General features: G+C 41.0%; 2 protein-coding genes and 1 non-coding gene across 6 annotated transcripts in view; 2 read left to right on the top strand and 1 right to left on the bottom strand.

Annotated features, from left to right (window-relative positions):
- Positions 1 to 20,281, top strand: part of CSNK1G1 (casein kinase 1 gamma 1) — a 211,445-nt gene that overhangs the window by 13,691 nt on the left and 177,473 nt on the right. The window lies entirely within an intron of this gene.
- Positions 1 to 20,281, top strand: part of PCLAF (PCNA clamp associated factor) — a 101,953-nt gene that overhangs the window by 38,755 nt on the left and 42,917 nt on the right. Inside the window, exon 7 of one of the 4 annotated variants that reach the window (XR_010137480.1) lies at positions 210 to 1,291. The exons of the other annotated variants lie outside the window; for them this stretch is intronic. The gene's annotated coding sequence lies outside the window, so the exon portion shown is untranslated. Of the gene's footprint in view, positions 1 to 209; positions 1,292 to 20,281 lie in introns of those variants that run through there. 4 annotated transcript variants of the gene reach the window in all.
- LOC112129326 (U6 spliceosomal RNA) lies at positions 7,808 to 7,909 on the bottom strand. The gene has a single exon (XR_002911728.1). It is a non-coding gene; the product is annotated as a U6 spliceosomal RNA (small nuclear RNA).

The raw sequence follows: 20,281 nt of genomic DNA, 5'->3' as shown, positions 1-20,281 counted from the left end.
ATCTGCACAATACTTTGGATTACTAAAAGATATGAATGAAGTGGGCTGGTTGAGGAAATGCAGACATAATCTAATGGATGTAATCTAGCAGCAGTAAAGGCTTGTTCTAGGGAAGTATTAGTGAAAAAACATAATACTAATAATAGTGATGGCAATTTATTGAGAGTTTACGTAACAAGTGGCATGTCAAATGCATTTTATTCTCACAGGAAGCCACTGAAGTGTGGCTATTCCAGTTTTACAGATCAGCAGATGAGGCAGAGAAGGAAGGTTACTTCTGAAGTTCACACTGCTGGTATGTGGTGGAGCCAGGATGTGAAGCTCAAGAATCTCTGCCTCTAAAGCCTCTTGAAGAAACAGCTAATAATATCTGGAGAGCCACGAGAAAAAGGAAAATACTTGAGTCTGAAAAGTTTTAATCCTACTTGACAGAGAGCAAGGGGATGTCACTGTCGGAAGGGAAATAGTGCATACAGTGGGTAACAAGGGAAGTCATTTAGCCAGTTGGGAACAAACCATCTTGTAAAAGTGACCATGAGGAATAACCGATGGAAATTTTTGTATAGTGCTTTTTCAGTATAAAGTTCGAAGTAACTTTCAATAGTTGAGTTTATAGGTTTTGTTTGTTCTTGCTCATGCTGACTAAGTTAGAAGAGTCACCTCATCCCGCTTTTAAGAAGGGTCTTTTAGATTTTAGAGTAAGTAGTCTGTGAGTAAGTCATGCCCAAGAAGCTTACTGTAATACCACTTTTCCCTCTCTAAGCATCTTAGTCTTAAGACAGTTTAAGCCGAGTGTGGTGGCTTATGGAGGATCACTTGAGGCCAGGAGTTCAAGATCAGCTTGGGCAACATAGCAAGACTCTGTTTCTATAAAAAATAAAAAAAAATTAGCTGGGTGTCATGGCATGAGCTGGTAGTCTCAGCTAATCAGGAGACTGAGGCAAGAGGATTGCTTGAGCCCAGGAGTTTGAGGCTGCAGTGAGATCTGATCATGCCACTACACTCCAGCCTGAGTGACAGGGCAAGATGTCTCTGAAACCAACAAACCAACCAACAAAATAAATAAATGACAGTTTAATAAATATTTCAGGCCAGGCACTGTGGCTCATGCCTGTAATCCCAGCACTTTGGGAGGCCGAGGCGGGTGGATCATGAGGTCAGGAGATTGAGACCATCCTGGCCAACGTGGTGAAACCCTGGCTCTACTAAAAATATAAAAATTAGCTGGACATGGTGGTGTATGCCTGTAATCCTAGCTACTCGGGAGGCTGAGGCGGGAGAATCACTTGAACCAAGGAGTCAGAGGTTGCAGTGAGCCGAGATCACGCCACTGCACTCCAGCCTGGCAACAGAGAAAGACTCCATCTCAAAAAAAAAAAAAAAAAATTTCAGTGTTACTTTGTTTTAATTGGGAGGTAATAAGTAGTAAAATACTTAATGTTTAGATAATTGCTTTCATAAGATGCTATCAGAGCATCCTCTTATTTATTGAGGTAAAATTTATATAACAGAAAATTAACCATTGTAAAGTGCACGATTTAGTTGCATTTGGTACATTTTCAATGTTTCAATGTTGTATAAACATAAACTCTCTCCAAAATATTTTCATCATCCCAAAAGGGAACTTCATACTTTTTTTTTTTTTCGAGACAGGGTCTTCCTCTGTCGCCCAGGCTGGAGTGTAGTGGTGCGATTTTGGCTCACTGCAACCTCTGCCTCCCAGTTCAGGCGATCCTTCCACCTCAACCCCCACAAGTAGCTGGGACTGTAGGCATACGCCACCACACCCCGCTAAAATTTTTTGTATTTTTAGTGAAGATGGGATTTCACCATGTTGGTCAGGCTGGTCTTGAACTCCTGACCTCAAATGATCTGTCCACTTTGGCCTCCCAAATTGCCATGGTTACAGGCATGAGTCACCGCACCCGGCTGTATTATTTTTCTGTAGTTTACTTACATTATTTACATTATTTATACAAACTGTGATATTATACAAAGCTAGTTATTTGAAGTTATTTCTGTGTTAACTGTTTTTATAGACTGTGAATATTAGATGTTTACTTAGGTAAGAACTTTAAGATTAAATAATTTTTTATTTGGCTGACAACTCAGGATTTAGCTGTTTTCATTAAATCAACAATATTACATGCCTTAGTTATCAAAAATTACACAAACAGCCAGGTGCAGTTACTCACGTCTGCAGTCCCAGCACTTTGGGAAATGAAAGCAGGAGGATTGCTTGAGCCCAGGAGTTCGGGACCAGTCTGGGTAACATAGTGAGACCCCATCTCTACAAAAAAATTAAAAAATTAGGCTGGGTACAGTGGCTCACGCCTGTAATCCCAGCCCTTTGGGAGTCTGAGGCAGGTGGGTCACATGAGACCAGCCTGGGTAACATGGCGAAACCTCGTCGCTACTGAAAATACAAAAATTAGCCAGGCGTGGTGATACACGTCTGTAATCCCAGCTACTCAGGAGATTGAGGCATGAGAATTGCTTCAACCTGGGAGGTAGAGATTGCAGTGAGCTGAGATCACACACTGCACTCCAGCCTGGGCAACAGAGCAAGACTCTGTTTCAAAAAAAAAAAAAAATTAGCCTGGCATGGTGGCACATGCCTGTAGTCCCAGCTACTCAAGGAGGCTGAGGCGAGAGGATTGCTTGAGCCCAGGAGGTCAAGGTTGCAGTGAGCCATGATCATGCCACTGCACTCCAGCCTGAGTGACAGAGTGAGATCTTATCTCAAAAGCAAAATAATAATAATACTGGGCTGGGCGTGGTGGCTCATGTCTGTAATCCCAGCAGTTTGGGAGGCCTAGGTGGGCGGATCACGAGGTCAAGAGTTCGAGACCAGCCTGGCCAACATGGTGAAACCCCGTCTCTACTAAAAATACAAAAATTAGCCAGGCGTGGTGGCACGTGCCTGTAATCCCAGCTACTCAGGAGGCTGAGGCAGGAGAATTGCTCGAACCTGGGAGGTGGAGGTTGCAGTGAGCCAAGAGTGCACCACTGCACTCCAGCCTGGGCGACAGAGCAAGACTCCGTCTTGGGGAAAAAAAAATCATAATGATACTACACAAAGATTATTCAGTTTTGGGCTGGGTTTATAGTTTTATAATCTTCATGCCAAACCTCAACATCATAAAATACCTAGCAGAGATAGATATGAAACTGTTTGATCAATAAGTTTAGACAAAAATGTATGCTGACAATTCTGAAGACATTTGAAATTTTATTTAACCAATAGTTTTAAGATGGTGTCTTGCTCTGTCGCCAGGTTGGAGTGCAGTGATGCGGTCTCGGCTCACTGCAACCTCTGCCTCTTGGGTTCAAGCAATTCTCCTGCCTCAGCCTCCCAAGTAGCTGGGATTACAGACATGAGACACCACGTCTGGCTGATTTTTGTATTTTTAGTAGAGATGGGGTTTCACCGTGTTGGCCAGGCTCATCTTGAACTCCTGACCTTGTGATCCGCCCGTCTCGGCCTCCCAAAGTGCTGGGATTACAGGCGTGAGCCACTGCGCCCGGCCTTAACCAATAATTTTAAAGCCAGTGTATTTATTAAAAACTTATGTCTTGTGAACTTGAAAATCAGTTGAGCTTATATACTTAATTTATGAGTTCCCCTTTACTGGTAAGACAGTTTGGTACCTTGTGGCCACAACACATAACAACATACATGTATATATACGTACACACATACATATACACAAAGATACTATAGCTGTTGCTTCAGAACTCTATCCTTGAGATATAAATACAAACTTACCAGCTTACAAAAAAAATGTTGGATCCAAACAGTGGTTTTTATCTCAACATCAGCAGAAAAATAACAGCAGATTTAAAGCCAGGCGGTAAAGAAAATAGAGAAATAGGCTGGGTGGCTCATGCCTGTAATCATAACACTTTGGGAAGCTAAGGTGGGTGGATGCCTTGAGCCCAGGAGTTTGAGACCAGCCTTGGCAACATGGTGAAATCCCATCACTATAAAAAAAACGCAAAAATTAGCTAGGTGTGGTGGTGCATGCCTATAGTCCCATCTACTCAGGAAGCTGAGTGAGAGGGTCCCCAGAGCCTGGGAAGTAGAAGCTGTGGTGAGCCAAGATGGCACCACTGCACTCCAGCCTGGGTGACAGATTGAGACCCTGTTTCAAAAAAAGAAAAAAGAGAACTTAGGAGCTCTGTAGTTGCAGGTTGACCTTTGGGCTCTGAGTTTTTCTTTTCTTTTTTTTTTTGAGTTGGAGTCTCACTGTGACTTAATTTTTGTACACAGTGAAGATAAAGGTCCAAGGCCAGGTGTGGTGGCTCATGCCTGTAATTCTGGCACTTTGGGAGGCTAAGGAGGGCAGATCACTTGAGACCAGCCTAGCAATATGGTGAAACTCTGTCTCTACTAAAAATACAAAACTTAGTTGGGCATGGTGGCGTTCACCTGTAATCCTAGCTACTCGGGAGGCTGAGGCATGAAAATCACTTGAACCCAGAGGTGGAGGTTGTAGTGAGCCGAGATCGCACCACTGCACTCCAGCCTGGGCAACAGAGTAAGACTCTGTCTCAAAAAAAAAGATAAAAGTCAATTTTTTTTTTCATGTGGGTTTCCATTTGTTGAAGAGACCATTCTTTCCCTACTGAATACTCTTGACACCCTGGTTGAAAATCATTTGATCATAGATGTATGGATTTCCTTCTGGACACTCAGTTCTGTTTCATTGATCTGTATGTCTGTCCTTATGCCAGCACCACACAATTGCAATTATTATAGCTTTGTAGTAATTTTGAAATCAGGAAGTGAATCTTCTAACTTTATTTTTCTTTTTGAAGATTGTTTTGGCTAATAAAATGTTATACTGATTGCTCTGTGGTTTGCAATATTCATTGACAAGGAATTTATTTACATTTTCAAATGACACTGTACTGTGTGGTTTGTGTGGGTACCCTTTAACAGGATACCCAGTTTCTTCCTCCCGTCCCTTATGACATTTTTGTGATTCATTTCACTTACCCACAACCTATAATCATGCAATACATTGCTGCTATTATTTTGAAGAAATTGTTACCTAAACAATTTAAACTAAGAAAAGTAAGATTTGATTGTACCTTCATTTCTTCCTTCTCTAACATTCGTTGTTTATGTAGATTCAAATTTTTTATCTATACTTTCTTCCTCTGTGAGGAACTTCCTTTGACATTTCTTGTAAGGCAGGTCTACTGGCAACAAATTCTCACAGTTCTCGTTTATCTGAGAAGGTCTTTATTCTTCACTTTTGAAGGATAATGCCATTGGATACCAAATTCTAGTTTGGTGGGTTTTTTCTTTCTTTCAACACTTTATTTATTTTATTTTTTTGAGACAGAGTCTCACTCTGTCCCCCAGGCATGAGTGCAGTGGCGCAATCTCAGCACACTGCAACCTCCACCTCCCGAGTTCAAGCGATTTTCCTGCCTCAGCCTCTCGAGTAGCTGGGATTACAGGCGCCTGCCACCATGCCCGGCTAATTTTTGTATTTTTGATAGAGATGGGGTTTCTCCATATTGACCCGGCTGGTCTCGAACTCCTGGACTCAAGCGATCCACACCACTAGGCCTCCAAAGTGCTGGGATTACAAGCATGAGCCACCACAACTGGCCATCTTTCATCCGTTTAAATAGTTAATTCCACTCTCTTCTTGCTTGTAGGTTTTGTGAAAAGAAGTAAGGTCTCTAGCAGCAGGCTTTTGCTCCTGGGCTTTTTTTTTTTTTTTTTTTCTGGAAAGCTGTGATTTTTTGTGTATGCTTCTCTGTCCAGTTTATAGGGCAGTGGCTTGCCCTGTGACCTAAGTTCTCTGATGGATCTAAGAGGGTTCTTGTTTTTCAGCTTTTTCATTTTTGTTTGTTTTCCTTGTGAGGATGGTATTGACAGCTTCCAAGCCCTTTACATCTTGGAGCAGAAGTGTCCATATGAATTTTAGGAACAGCTTTTCCATTTCTGCAACAAAGACCATTGAGATTTTGAAAGGGATTGCATTGAATCTGTGGACCAGTTTGTGTAATATTGCTGTCTTAACAATACTGATTCCCCCAATCCATGAACATAGGGCATCTTTTTATTTAGATCTCATTTAATTTCTTTCACCAATGTTTGCTAGTTTTCAGTGTACAGTTCTTATCCCTCCTTGGATAAATTTATAACTAAGTATGTGGGCTGTATGTGGTGCCTCATACCTGTAATGTTATTCTTTTTGATGCTATCGTAAATGGAATTGTTTTGGTTTCATTTTCAGATTGTACATTACTAGTATATATGAAGATATACACAGACATAAAACTGATTCTGTACTGAATTTATATATTAGCTCTAATAGCTTGTGTTTGTGTTTTTAGGTTTTCTATATATAGGATGAAGTCATCTGCAAATAGAGAATTTTATAGTTTCCTTTCCAATTTGGATGGCTGTTACATCTTTTTCTCCCCTAATTGCTCTGGCTAGAACTTGCATTACAGTGTTGAATAGAAACGGCAAAAGAAGGCATCCTTGTTTTGTTCCTGATCTTATGAGGAAAGCTTTCAGTCTTTCAGGATTAAATATAGTGTTAACTGTGTGTTTTTTATAAAATCTTTTTGTCATGTTGAAGAAGTTCCTTTCTATATATAGTTTGGGTGATTTTTATCAGGAAAGGGTATTGAATTTTGTCAAATGCTTTTTTCTTTTTGCATCAATTGAGATGGCCATATGATTATGATTTTTCTCCTTCATTCAATTAGTGCAGTGGGCCAGGTGCAGTGGCTCACACCTGTAATCCTAGCATTTTAGGAGGCCAAGGCAGGAGGATCACTTGAGCCCAGGAATTTGAGACAAGCTTGGGCAGCAAGGTAAGATCCCATCTCATTAAAAAATAAAAACAAAAAAACCCAGTATTACTTGATTTTCATAAAGTGAGCCATCCTGGCATCCCTGGGATAATTCCCAGTTTGTTGTAATGTATAATCCTCTTAATATACGGTTGGATTGGATTTGCTAGTAGTTTGTTTAGGATCTTTTGCATCTGTGTTTGTAAGGCATATTCTGTCTTTAATTTTCTTGTGATGTTTTTGCCTGGTAGTAAGGTATTCCTGCCTTCATAGAATGAGTTAGTATTGTTGCCTCTTTTTTTTTTTTTTTTTTTTTTTTAATACTTTGAGTTCTAGGGTACATGTGCACAACGTGCAGGTTTGATAGATAGGTATACATGTGCCATGTTGGTTTGCTACACCCATCAGCTTGTCATTTACATTAGGTATTTCTCCTAATGCTATCCCTCCCCCAGCCCCCGACCACCGACAGGCCCCGGTGTGTGATGTTTCCCGCCCTGTGTCCAAGTGATCTCATTGTTCAATTCCTACCTATGAGTGAGAACATGTCTTGCCTCTTGTTTTTTGAAAGAGTTTGAGGATTGGTGTTAATTATTCTTTAAATGTTTGGTAAGGCTGAGTGTGGTGGCTCACTCCTGTAATACCAACACACGGGCAGAGGCAGGAGGATCACTTGGGGCCAGGAGTTTTGAGACTAGCCTGTGCCACATAGTGAGACCTTATCTCTACTAAAAAAATTATATATAAAAAAAAATTAGCTGGGCCTGGCAGCAGCATCTGTAGTTCCAACTACTCGGGAGGCTGAGGTGGGAGGATTGCTTGAGCCAGGAGGTTCAAGGTTGCAGTGATCTGTAATGGTGCCAGTGTACCCTAGCCTGGGTTACAGAGTGAAACCTTGTCTTAAAATAAAAATGTTTGGTAGAATTTACCTGTAAAGCCTTGTGCTCTTGGGCTTTTCTTTTTTTTTTTTTTAATTAAAAAAAATATGGAACGCTTCACAAGTTTACGTGTCATCCTTGCACAGAGGCCATGCTAATCTCTGTATTGTTCCAATTTTAATATATGTGCTGCCGAAGGGAGCGTGGGCTTTTCTTTTTGAGGAGGTTTTTGACTGTTGATTCAATCTAAGATTTGTTTAGATTTTCTCTCTTCTTGAATCAGTTTTGGTACTTTGTGTATTTCTAGGACCCTGTCTATATCACCTAGATTATCTAATCTGTTGGTGTACAAATTATTCTAATTCTTTTCATTTTTAAGGTATGCAGAATTGTCTCTACTTTCTGAAGTTAGTAATTTGAGTGCTTTTTTAAAATCCTGGTCAGTCTAGCTCAATGTTTATCAATTTTGTTGATCTTTTCAAAAAAACAGCTTTTGGTTTTACTGATTTTTTTCTCTTCTTCTCTAACGTGTCTTGTTCATCTCTGATCTGATCTTTATTTCCTTCCTTCTGCTAGCTTTGAATTTAGCTTGCTCTTCTTTTTCTGCTTACTTAAGGTATTGATCTGGGTTCTTTCTTCTTTTTCATTCATTCATTCACTCATTCATTTATATATTTATAGAGATGAGATCTTGCTGTGTTGCCCAGGCTAAAGTGCATTGGTGTGACCGTAGCTCACTACAACCTCAAACTCCTGGGCTCAAGTGCACCTCCTGCCTCAGCCTCTAAGTGCACTTAAAAAAAGTATATTCTGCTTTTGTGGGTTGGAGTGTTCATATTTGTTTAGCTCTAGTTGGTTTATGGTATTATGTAAGTACTCTGTTTCTTTATTGATCTTATGTCTACTTTATTATTCAAAGTGGGTTGTTAAAGTCTCTAACTGTTGTAGAACTGTCAGTTTCTCCAATTCTGTCAGTTTTTAGCTTTATGTATTTTGGTATGCTCTTATTAGGTTTGTTTATATTATTGTCTTCTTGAAGAACTATTATAGCAATATTTAGTGACCTTTGCCTCATAACTATTTTCTTATTAAATTTTTTTTTCTAGAAATGGGGTGTCTAGCTCTGTTCCTGAGACTGGAGTGTAGTGGTGTGATCACTGCTCACAGTAATCTTGAACTGTTGGGCTTCAGCAGTCCACCTATCTCAGCCTCCTGTCATCACAATTTTTATTGTAAATTTCATTTTGTCTGGTACAGGCTGAGTATCCTTTATCTGAAATGCTTAGGACCAGAAGTGTTTCAGATTTTGGATTTTTTTGGAATTTTGAATATTGCTAATACATAATAAGGTATCTTATGAATGAAAAGAAATTCATTTGTTTTGTATATATGATATGCATATAACCTGAAGGTAATTTTGTAGCATATTTTTAATAGTTTTGTGCATGAGACAAAGTTTGTGTATGTTGAACCAACTGAAAGCAAAAATGTCACTTTCTTCTCCTGTGAGCACTTTTTTTTTTTTTTTAAAGAGGCTGGATGTGGTGGCTCATACCTGTAATCTCAGCACTTTGGGAGGTTGCGGCAGGAGGATTGCTTGAGCCCAGGAGTTTGAGACTAGCCTAGGGAACATAGTGCGACTTCATCTCTAAAAAAAATTTTGTTTAATTAGCCAGTTGTGATGAAGTGCACCTGCAGTCTCAGCTACTCAGGAGGCTAAGGTGGGATGATCACTTGAGGCCAGGAGTTGGAGGCTGCAGTGAGTTATGATCATGCCACTGCACTCTACCCTGTCTAAAAAAAAGGAAAGAAGGAAAGAAAGGTGTCACTATCTCTGCCATCCATGTGGACAATCTGTGGTTGCTTGGCATCACCATCATTCCTGACTCTGAATTTATATGCTACCAGTAAGCATTCATTTTTGCCCAGGTAGTCCTATAGCATTTCCCTAATGTTTTCATCTGTAGTTTCATAGTTTTGGGTCGTATATTTAAGCCTTTAATCCGTTTTGAGTTGACTTTTGCATATGGTGAAAAACAGGGATATAATTTCATTCTTCTGCATGTGGATATCCAGTTTTCCCAGCACCATTTATTTTATATTGATTGATTGATTTGTTTTTTGAGATGGGTTCTCACTCTGTTGCCCAGGCTGGAGTGCAGCGGTATGATCATAGCTCACTGCAGCCTCGACCTCCTAGGCTCAAGCGATCCTCTTGCCTTAGACAAAGTGCTGGGATTACAGATGTGAGCCACTATGCCTGGTCTATATTTATTTATTTATTGAGATGGAGTCTCACTCTGTTACCAGGCTGGAGTGCAGTGGTGCGATCTCGGCTCACTGCAACCTCCGCCTCCCGTATTCAAGCGATTCTCTTGCCTCAGCCTCCCAAGTAGCTGGGACTACAGGTGCACGCCACCACACCCAGCTAATTTTTGTATTTTTAGTAGAGATGGCGTTTCACCATGTTAGCCAGGATGGTCTCGATCTCCTGACCTCGTGATCTGCCCACCTCAGCCTCCCAAAGTGCTGGGATTACAGGCGTGAGCCACCACACCTGTCTGTTTTTGTTACATTTACCCTTTTGAAGTCTGAGAGTTTTTCCTAATTTTTTATCTAGGGCTTTTCTAGTTTCATGTCTTAAATTTAGGTCTTTAAACCATCTTGAATTATGTTTTGTATCTGGTGAGAAGCATGGGTCCAGTTTTATTCTTATGCATTTGGCTACCTGATTTTCCCAGTACCATTTATTGAATAGGGTGTTCTTTTCCTAGTGTGTATTTTTGTTGACTTTGTTGAAAATCAGTTGGATCTAGGTATGTGACTTTATTTCCGGATTCTTTATTCCATTTCTTTGAACTATATGCTTATTTTTATTCCAGTACCATGCTGTTTTGGTTACTATAGCCTTGAAGTATAATTTGAAGTCAGATAGTGTGATGCCTCCCAGCTTTGTTCTTTTTGCTTAGGATTGCTTTAGTTATTTGGGCTCTTTTTCAGTTTCATATGAATTTTAGGATATTTTTTCTAATTCTGCAAAAAATTATGGTAATTTGATAGGGAGTGTATTGAATCTGTTAATTGCTTTGGGAAGTGTAGTCATTTTAATGATATGATTCTTCCAGTCTATGAGCGTGGGATGTATTTCCATTTGTTTGTGTCATCTATGATTTATTTCATCAGTGTTTTCTAGTTGTCCTTATAGACATCTTTCACGTCCTTAGTTAAATGTATTCCTATGTATTTTATTGTTTTTGTAGCTATTGTAAATGGGATTGCCTTCTTGATTTTGTCCTCCACTAGATTGTTATTGGTGTATAGAAATGCTACTGATTTCTGTACGTTAAATTTGTGTCCTGAAACTTTACCAAATTTATTTATCAAATCTAAAAGTGTTTTTTGTGGAGTCTTTAGAGATTTCTAGATACAAGATTATACCAGCGAACAGGGACAGCTTGACTTCCTCTTTTCCAATTTTGATGCTTTTTTTTTTTCTTGCCTGATTTCTTACTGTGGTGAATAGAAGTGAAAATGGGCATCCTTGTCTTGTTTCAGTTCATACAGGAATTGCTTTCAACTTTTCCCCATTAAATATAATGTTGGCTGTGGGTTTGTCATATATGGCCTTTATTATGTTGAGGTGTGTTTTTTTTATGCCTAGCTTGTTGACTTTTATCATGAAGTGATGCTTACTTGTATTGATTGATTTTCTTTATCCCTTGAGATGATCAGGTGGGTTTTGTTCTTCATTCTGTTTATGTGATGTATCACATTTTATTGATGCATCCTTCCAGCACCCTTAAAAAAAAAAAAAAGACGGGTGACGTCACTTTGTTGCCGAGGCTGGAATGCAGTGCCATGATGATAGCTCACTCCAGCCTCTGAACTCCTGGGCTCAGAGGGATCCTCTTTCTTCAAACTCCCAAGTAGCCAAGACTACAGGGAATGGTCATATTAACCATGCCCAGCTAATTTAAAAAACTCTTTATACAGATGAGGGTCCCACTGTGTTACTCAGGCTGTTCTCAAACTCTTTTTTTTTTTTTTTTGAGACAGAGTCTCACTCTGTCGCCCAGGATGGAGTGCAGTGGCGCACTCTTGGCTCACTGCAACCTCCGCCTCCTGGGTTCAAGCAATTCTCCTGTCTCAGCCTCCTAAGTAGCTGGGACCACAGGCATGTGCTACCATGCCTGGCTAATTTTTGTATTTTTAGTAGAGACAGGGTTTCACTATGCTGGCCAGGCTGGTCTCGAACTCCTGACCTCATGATCCACCCGCCTCGGCTTTCCAAAGTGCTAGGATTACAGGCGTGAGCCACCGTGCCTGGCTCGAACTCTTAACCTCAAGCAGTCCTCCTTGGCCTTCCAAAGTGTTGATATTACCGGTGTAAGCCACTGCACCCGGCCCTGGCATCTTTTTTTTTTTGAGATGGAGTTTCGCTCTGTCGCCCAGGTTGGAGTGTAGTGGTACAATCTCTGCTCACTGCAACCTCCACCCCCTCCAGGGAGAAATCAAGCAATTCTCATGCCTCAGCCTCCCAAGTAGCCAAGATTACAGGTGTGCACCACCAGATCCAGCTAATTTTTTAATTTTTTGTAGAGACGGGGTTTTGCCATGCTGATTAGGCTGGTCTCAAACTCCTGGCCTCAAGTGATCTGCTCGCCTCTGCCTCCCAAAGTGCTAGGATTACAGGCATGAGCCATTGCGCCCAACCCCTGGCATAATTTGTTAAAAAGACTATCCTTTCCGGAACGTATGTTCCTCTTGGTGCCTTTGTCAAAAATGACTTGGCTGTAAATACGTGGATTTATTTCTGGGTTCTCTGTTTTGTTCCATTAGTCTATGTGTCTGTTTTTGTTTTTGTTTTTTAAAAATGTTTACATATGGCCAGGCACTGTGGCTCACGCCTGTAATCCCAGCCCTTTGGGAGGCCGACATGGGCAGATCATGAGGTCAAGAGATAAGACCATCCTGACCAACATGGTGAAACCCCATCTCTACTAAAAATACAAAAATTAGCTGGGCCTGGTGGCATGCACCTGTAGTCCCAGCTACTCAGGAGGTTGAGGCAGGAGAATCGCTTGAACCTGGGAGGTGGAGGTTGCAGTGAGCTGAGATTGCGCCACTGCACTCCAGCCTGGTGACAGAGTGAGACTCTGTCTCAAAAAAAAAAAAAAATTTTTTTTTAACATATTTATTTATATTGAGACTGGCCAAGTTTTGTATTTTTGGTAGACAAAGGATTTTGCCATGTTGCCCATTCTGGTCTCGAACTCCTGGGCTCAAGTGATCCACCCCCCTCAGCCTCCCAAAGTGCTGGGATTACAGGCATGAGCCACTGTGCCCAGCCCATGTGTCGGTTTTTATGCCAGTACCATGCTGTTTTGGTTGCTATAGCTTTGTAGTATAATTTGAAATCAGGTAATGGTGATGCCTCCAGCTTTGATCTTTTTTCTTTTTTTGTTCCTTTTTTTTTCTTTTCTTTTTTTGAGATGGAGTTTGACTCTTGTTGCCCAGGCTGGAGTGCAATGCCGTGATCTTGGCTCACCGCAACCCCCACCTCCTGGGTTCAAGCGATTCTCCTGCCTCAGCCTCCCAAATAGCTGGGATTACAGGCATGCACCACCACGCCTGGCTAATTTTGTGTTTTTAATAGTGACAGGGTTCCTCCATCTTGGTCAGGCTGATCTCGAACTGCCGACCTCAGGTGATCCACCCACCTTGGCCTCCCAAAATGTTGGGATCACAGGCGTGAGCCACCATGCCCGGCTTTTTGTTCTTTTTTCTTATTATTGCGTTAGCTGTCAGGTCTATTGTAGTTCCATATGAATTTTGGATTGTTTTTATATTTCTGTGAAGAATGTCATTGGTATTTTGATATGGATTGCATTGAATCTGTAGATTGTTTTGAGTAGTATAGATATTTAACAATATTAAGTCTTCTGATCCAGGATAATATCTTTCCATTTTTTGTGTCCTCTTCAGTTTCTTTCATCAGTGTTTTATAGTGTGTTTTTGTAGAGATCTTTCACTTCTTTGGTTAAATTTATTTCTAGGTATTTTATCTTTTGTTCTATAGCTCTTTTAATTGGGATTGTTTTCTTGATTTATTTTTCAGATCATTATGGTGTATAGAGATGCTACTGTTTTTTTTTTTTTTTCTGTTGTTGTTGGGGAGACAGAGTCTTGCTCTGTCACCCAGGCTAGAGTGCAGTGGCCTGATCTTGGCTCACTGCAACCTCTGCTTCCCAGACTCAAGCAAGCCTCATGCCTCAGCCTCCCCAGTAGCTGGGATTACAGGTGTGCGCCACCACACCTGGCTAATTTTTGTGTTTTTAGTACAGACAGGGTTTTGCCATGTTGCCCAGGCTGATCTCAAACTCCTGGCCTCAAGTGATTCAGCCACCTCAGCCTCCCAAAGTATGGAGATTACAGACGTGATCCACTGTGTCTAGCTGGTACTGGTTTTTATATATTAATTTTATTGTGGTTTTAGTATGTTGACTTTACTCAATTTATTTATTCGTTTTTTTTTTTTGAGACAGAGTCTCACTGTTGCCCAGGCTGAAGTGCAGTGGCGCGATCTCAGCTCACTGCAAGCTGTGCCTCCCGGGTTCACGCCATTCTCCTGCCTCAGTCTCCGGAGTAGCTGGGACTACAGGCGCCCGCCACCACACCCGGCTAATTTTTTGTATTTTTAGTAGAGATGGGGTTTCACCGTGTTAGCCAGGATGGTCTCGATCTCCTGACCTCATGATCTGCCTGCTTCGGCCTCCTAAGGTGCTGGGATTACAGGCGTGAGCCACCACGCCCGGCCTGTTTATTAGTTTTAATAGTTTTGTTTGTGTGGGGTCTTTAGGTTTTTCTAAATATAAGATCATGTTGTCTGCAAACAAGGATAATTTGGCTTCTTCTCTTCCAGGTTGTATGTCCTTTATTTCTTTCTCTTATCTAATTCTCTGGCTCGGAATTCCAGAATGTTGAATAAAAGTGGCAAAACTGAGCATCTTTGTAGTTTTCTGTATCCTGAATGTTTTATTTTTCCCTGTTTCATCTGATAATAGCTCTGAGTTTGTCTGTATAGCCTTTATTGCATTGAGGTATTTCATTTCTTTTTTTTTTTTTTTTTTTTTTTGAGATAGGGTCTCACTCTGTCACCCAGACTGGAGTGCGGTGGCGTGTTCTCAGCTCACGGCAACCTCCACCTCCCAGGTTCAAGCGATTCTCCTGCCTTAGCCTCCCAAGTAGCTGAGATTAGAGGCATGCATCACCATTCCCACTAATTTTTGTATTTTTAGTAGAGATGAGGTTTCACCATGTTGGCCAGGCTGATCTTGAATTCCTGACCTCAAATGATCTGCCCTCCTTGGTCTCACGAAGTACTGGGATTACAGGCATGAGCCACTGTGCCTGGCTGAATTATTTTGTTTCTATACCCAATTTGTTGAGAGTTTTTATTGTGAAAAAAATGTTCTGAATTTTATTGAACATATTTTCAGCATCTGTTAAAATGATTATATGGCTTCTGCCCTTTATTCTGCTCATGTGATATATCACATTTATTGATTTGCATATGTTGACTCCTCCTTGAATACCACTTAATCATAATGGTCTTATTTTTAATATAATTAATTAATTAATTAATTAATTAATTTTGAGACGGATTCTCATTCTGTTGCCAGGCTGGAGTACAATGGCACCATCTCGGCTCACTACAACCTCTGCCTCCTGGGTTCAAGCGATTCCCCTGCCTCAGCCTCCTGAGAAGCTGGGACTATAAGCACGCACCACCATGCCCGGCTAATTTTTTTTTTTTTTTTTTTTTTTTTTAGTATTTTAGTAGAGACGGGTTTTTACCATGTTGGCCGGGATGGTCTTGATCTCCTGACCTCGTGATCCAGCTGCCTCAGCCTCCCAAAGTGCTAGGATTACAGGCGTAAGCCACCGTGGCTGGCCTATGTATTTATTTTTTGAAGTAGATTCTCACTGTGTTGCTCAGGCTGGAGTACAGTGGCATGATCTTGGCTCGCTACTGCCTCAACATCCAGGGCTCAAGCAGTCCTTCTACCTCAGCCTCTTGAGTAGCTGGCCAGGATAATTTTTTTCTGTTTGTATTTTTTTTGTAGACATGGGATTTCATCATGTTGCTGAGGCTGGTCTCGAATTCTTGAGATCAAGCAATCCACCTGCCTCGGCCTCCCAAAGTGTTGAGATTACAAACGTGAACCACCATGCCCAGCTCATGATGATCTTTTTAATGTGTTGTTGAATTTGGTTTTCTAGTATCTTATTTTATTTTTATTTTTATTTATTTGTAGAGACAGGGTCTCACTGTGTTGTGCAGGCTGGATTGCAGTGGTGCCATCATAGCTGACTGCATTCTCAAAGTCCTATGCTCAGGCTATCCTCCCACGTAAGCCTCCTGAGTAGCTATGACTACAGGCACATGCTACCATGCTCAGCTAATTTTTAAAGTGTTTTGTGGATATGGGGTCTTGCTATGTTTCCCAGGCTGGTCTCAAACTCCTGGCCTCAAGAAGTCCTCCCACCTTGACTTCTCAAATTGATAGGATTATAGGTTGAGCCACTGCCCCTGGCCTGCATCTTTTCAAAGCATTCAGCCTAATTTTTACAATGTTTTTCAAGAACTACAGCATACAGATAAAGAGTTCCGTGTAGTTTAAAGATCAAAAGGGAATACTGTATACCTGTCCTTCAGAGAAGTAGAACATGACCAGTGTCTGAGAAGGCCCTATGTCTGCCTACCTTTTTTCTGGCCTACTAGCAGGCTCTACTATACTTTATTTTGTGACAGCTAGATATGCGTACAAGTAGGAAAGTTTCACCCAGAAAAATCTGGTTCATTAGAAGAAAATCAGTCAACAGAAGCAGCTGTAAAAATGTTGAGATTAGGCCTGGTGCAGTAGTTCATGCTTGTAATCTCTGCACTTTGGGATGCCAAGGTGGGCGGATCACTTGAACTCACGAGTTTGAGACCAGCCAGGGCAACATGGTGAAACCCTGTCTCTACAAAAAATACAAAAATTAGCCAGGCATGGTAATGTGCACCTGTACTCCCAGCTACTCAGGAGGCTGAGGTGGGAGGATGGCTTGAGCCTGGGAGGTGGAGATGACAGTGAGCTGAGATTGCACCACTGCACTCCAACCTGGGTGATAGAGTCAGACCTTGTCTCAAAAAACAAAAACAAAAACAAACAAAAAAAAGTTGAGGTGATGGAATTTTAGTACACAAGGAGATGAAAACAGTAAAAGTAAGTTTAAGATTTTTTTTTTTTTTTGAGACGGAGTCTCGCTCTGTAGCCGAGGCTGGAGTGCAGTGGCATGATCTCGGCTCATTGCAACCTCTGCCTTCTGGGTTCAAGTAGTTCTCTTGCCTCAGCCTTCCGAATAGCTGAGATTACAGGTGTGTGCCACCATGCCTGGCTAATTTTTGTATTTTTTGTGGAGATGGGGTTTCACCATATTAGCCAGGCTGGTCTCAAACTCCTGACCCCAAGTGATCTGCCCGCCTTGGCCTCCCAATGTGCTGGGATTACAGGTGTGAGCCACCGCCCCCAGCAGTAGGTTAAATAATTTAAAGCAAATATGAAAATACTGAAGAGAGAAATGGAAGATACAAGAACCAACTAAAACTTGTAGTGCTGAAAAATACCTGAATTGTTGCTTTTAAGTAAGCAATTTTCAATTTTTTTTTTTTTTTTTTTTTTGAGACGGACTCTCACTCTGTTGCCCAGGCTGGAGTACAGTGGCATGATCTCGGCTCACTGCATCCCCCGCCTCCAGGGGTCAAGCGATTTTCCTGCCTCAGCCTCCCAAGTAGCTGGGACTACAAGCACATTCCACCACACTCGGCTCATTTTTGTATTTTTAGTAGGGATGGGGTTTCACCATGCTGACCAGGCAGGTTTCAAACTCCTGACCTCGTGATCCGCCCTCCTCAGCCTCCCAAAGTGCTGGGATTACAGGCGTGAGTCACCACGCCCAGCCGCAGATTTCAACTTTTGGTTGACAGTGTATTTTGGTAATTGGCCATATTTCCAGAAATGAAAGTATAGATGCATTTTTTTCCTCCAGTTTTTTGTTTTTTTTTTTTTTTGGTATAGTGAATCCCAAAGAGCCTTGCTCTTTTCCAGTTTCATTATTTTATTTTTCATGTTAGTAACTTCACCCAATGTGGTAGTTTTTAAAAGTTGGAGATATAATTTCAGTTTAGCTTTAAGTTATCAAGTGAAGAATGTCAGTAATATTGCTTTGGTCAGATAATAAAAGATAAAAATTCTATGATTAAAAAACAGTCAGGTAACCAAGATGAGTAATGAGTGAATGAAATAAGGACTAATATCATTAAAGGAGGAGCTGAGTATTTACTATAGGAATATTGGAGAATGATTAAACAAATTGTGTTTCATGATGAACATCCACTTTTTAACTATATTTTTATATAATTAACCATTATCTTTTGATCTTGAAGTATACACCTAATCATTTCATAGGCAAGACTGTGCTACATCCTTAAAATTTACCATCCTGTTGTTAGGACAGTACTGAACCTCTTTATGCACTCAGCTATGATTAAACTAAAGTTACATCCTTGGTATAAACATACCAACTCCCAGTTACTAAACATACTTGAAAGCTTCTTAAGTTGCCACACTTACCAGTACTGATTTCAGGGCCATTGGGATTTATCTGTGCGTGGACCAGGTTAGGATGATGAATTATTTTTTTAATTAAGATTTTTAAGTTTTAATTCTTTTTTATGAATTCTATGTTTAGAATTCAGAATTTTTAGCCTTTTGTTTAGTTTTTACATTCAGTTTCTCTATATGGGGCATTTTTCTCTATTCACCTTTGGGTTTCTTTTTTTTTTTTTTTTTTTGTGAGACGGAGTCTCGCTCTGTCGCCCAGGCTGGAGTGCAGTGGCACGATCTCGGCTCACTGCAAGCTCTGCCTCCCGAGTTCACGCCATTCTCCTGCCTCAGGCTCCCAAGTAGCTGGGACTACAGGCGCCCGCCACCACGCCTGGCTAATTTTTTGTATTTTTTAGTAGAGACGGGGTTTCACTGTGTTAGCCAGGATGGTCTCTATCTCCTGACCTTGTGATCCACCCGCCTCAGCCTTCCAAAATGCTGGGATTACAGGCGTGAGCCACCACGCCCGGCCACCTTTGGGTTTCTTGTGTTGGTTTTCTTTTGATACTAAGATATATTAAGATGTTTAGTTGTTTATTCAGAATCAAGTACTTCTTATTTGAAAGGAGCTAAACATTGACTCCACTTAATCATTAAGAGTAAAATTATTTTGATTCTCCAGGATGACCAATTACTAAGAATAATTTAATTTTGTCTTTGACAAGAGTGACAAGAGGAGAGTTTAAACCTCTGCTTGTCTTGAGAATAGTCTCTGGCATGCTTAGTTATGAAGTAACATGTTGTGTACAGAAGTTTTAGTTTTAAAATAATAAAGCACTTCTCCTAGAAGCATGCCAGGCTGGAGTGCAGTGGCACGATCTCGGCTCACTGCAAGCTCCGCCTCCTGGGTTCACGCCATTCTCCTGCCTCACCCTCCCCAGTAGCTGGGGCTACAGGCACCCGCCACCATGCCCGGCTAATTATGTTTTTGTATTTTTAGTAGAGACGGGGTTTCACCGTGTTAGCCAGGATGGGCTCAATCTCCTGATCTCGTGATCCGCCCGCCTTGGCCTCCCAAAGTGCTGGGATTACAGGCGTGAGCGGCTTCTGGCTGAAACTTAATTTTTCAAGAGGTATATAGCATGTATAACCATAGCATACGTGATTGTTTTATAATATTCTGAATCCAGTGTGATTTAATTGCAATATCATTATAAGGCATAAAAGATAAAGTAGTATTAACTTTGGCATAATGCATACTTCAAACCCGTAACTACTTGGTGTTTTTGGTGGCAGTTTTTGTTAAACTTTGGGCTGATGTTTCCCTGCCAATGTCATTTTTAATTTAAACATTATTAGTAAGAGTTTTCACCACTGAGAGCTGCTTACAGAGGTAAAACTTCCCTTATAAAAAGTTCAAATGTATTATACATTCATAACAAAGTATAAATGCTTACAGTTTTACCTCCATTGAGAAATTCACCAGTTTGGTGTGTATTGCTTTAAATTCTGTTTCATTATATTTATTATTTTCTTGTTTAAAAAATCTTTTTCTTGGCCGGGCGCCATGGCTCACGCCTGTAATCCCAGCACTTTGGGAGGCCAAGGCGGGCGGATCATGAGGTCAGGAGTTGCCTGGCCAGGGTGGTGAAACCCCGTCTCTACTAAAAATACAAAAAATTAGCCAGGCATGGTGGTGCATGCCTGTAGTCCCAGCTACTCGGGAGGCAGAAGCAGGAGAATCGCTTGAACCCAGCAGGCGGAGGTTGCAGTAAGCCGAGATTGCACCACTGCACTCCAACCTGGGCGACAAGGCGAGACTCTATCTCAAAAAAAAAAAAGAAAAACTTTTTCTTAGCAATGTCTCAGTTTTTTTCAGTGTTTTGAGGATACAGACAAGACGTTTGGTTTGATTTCTTTGTA

This window comes from Pongo abelii, chromosome 16, assembly GCF_028885655.2.
Source record: "Pongo abelii isolate AG06213 chromosome 16, NHGRI_mPonAbe1-v2.0_pri, whole genome shotgun sequence".
NCBI classification, from domain to species: Eukaryota; Metazoa; Chordata; class Mammalia; order Primates; family Hominidae; genus Pongo; species Pongo abelii.
This window is presented reverse-complemented; position numbering and strand designations above follow the sequence as displayed.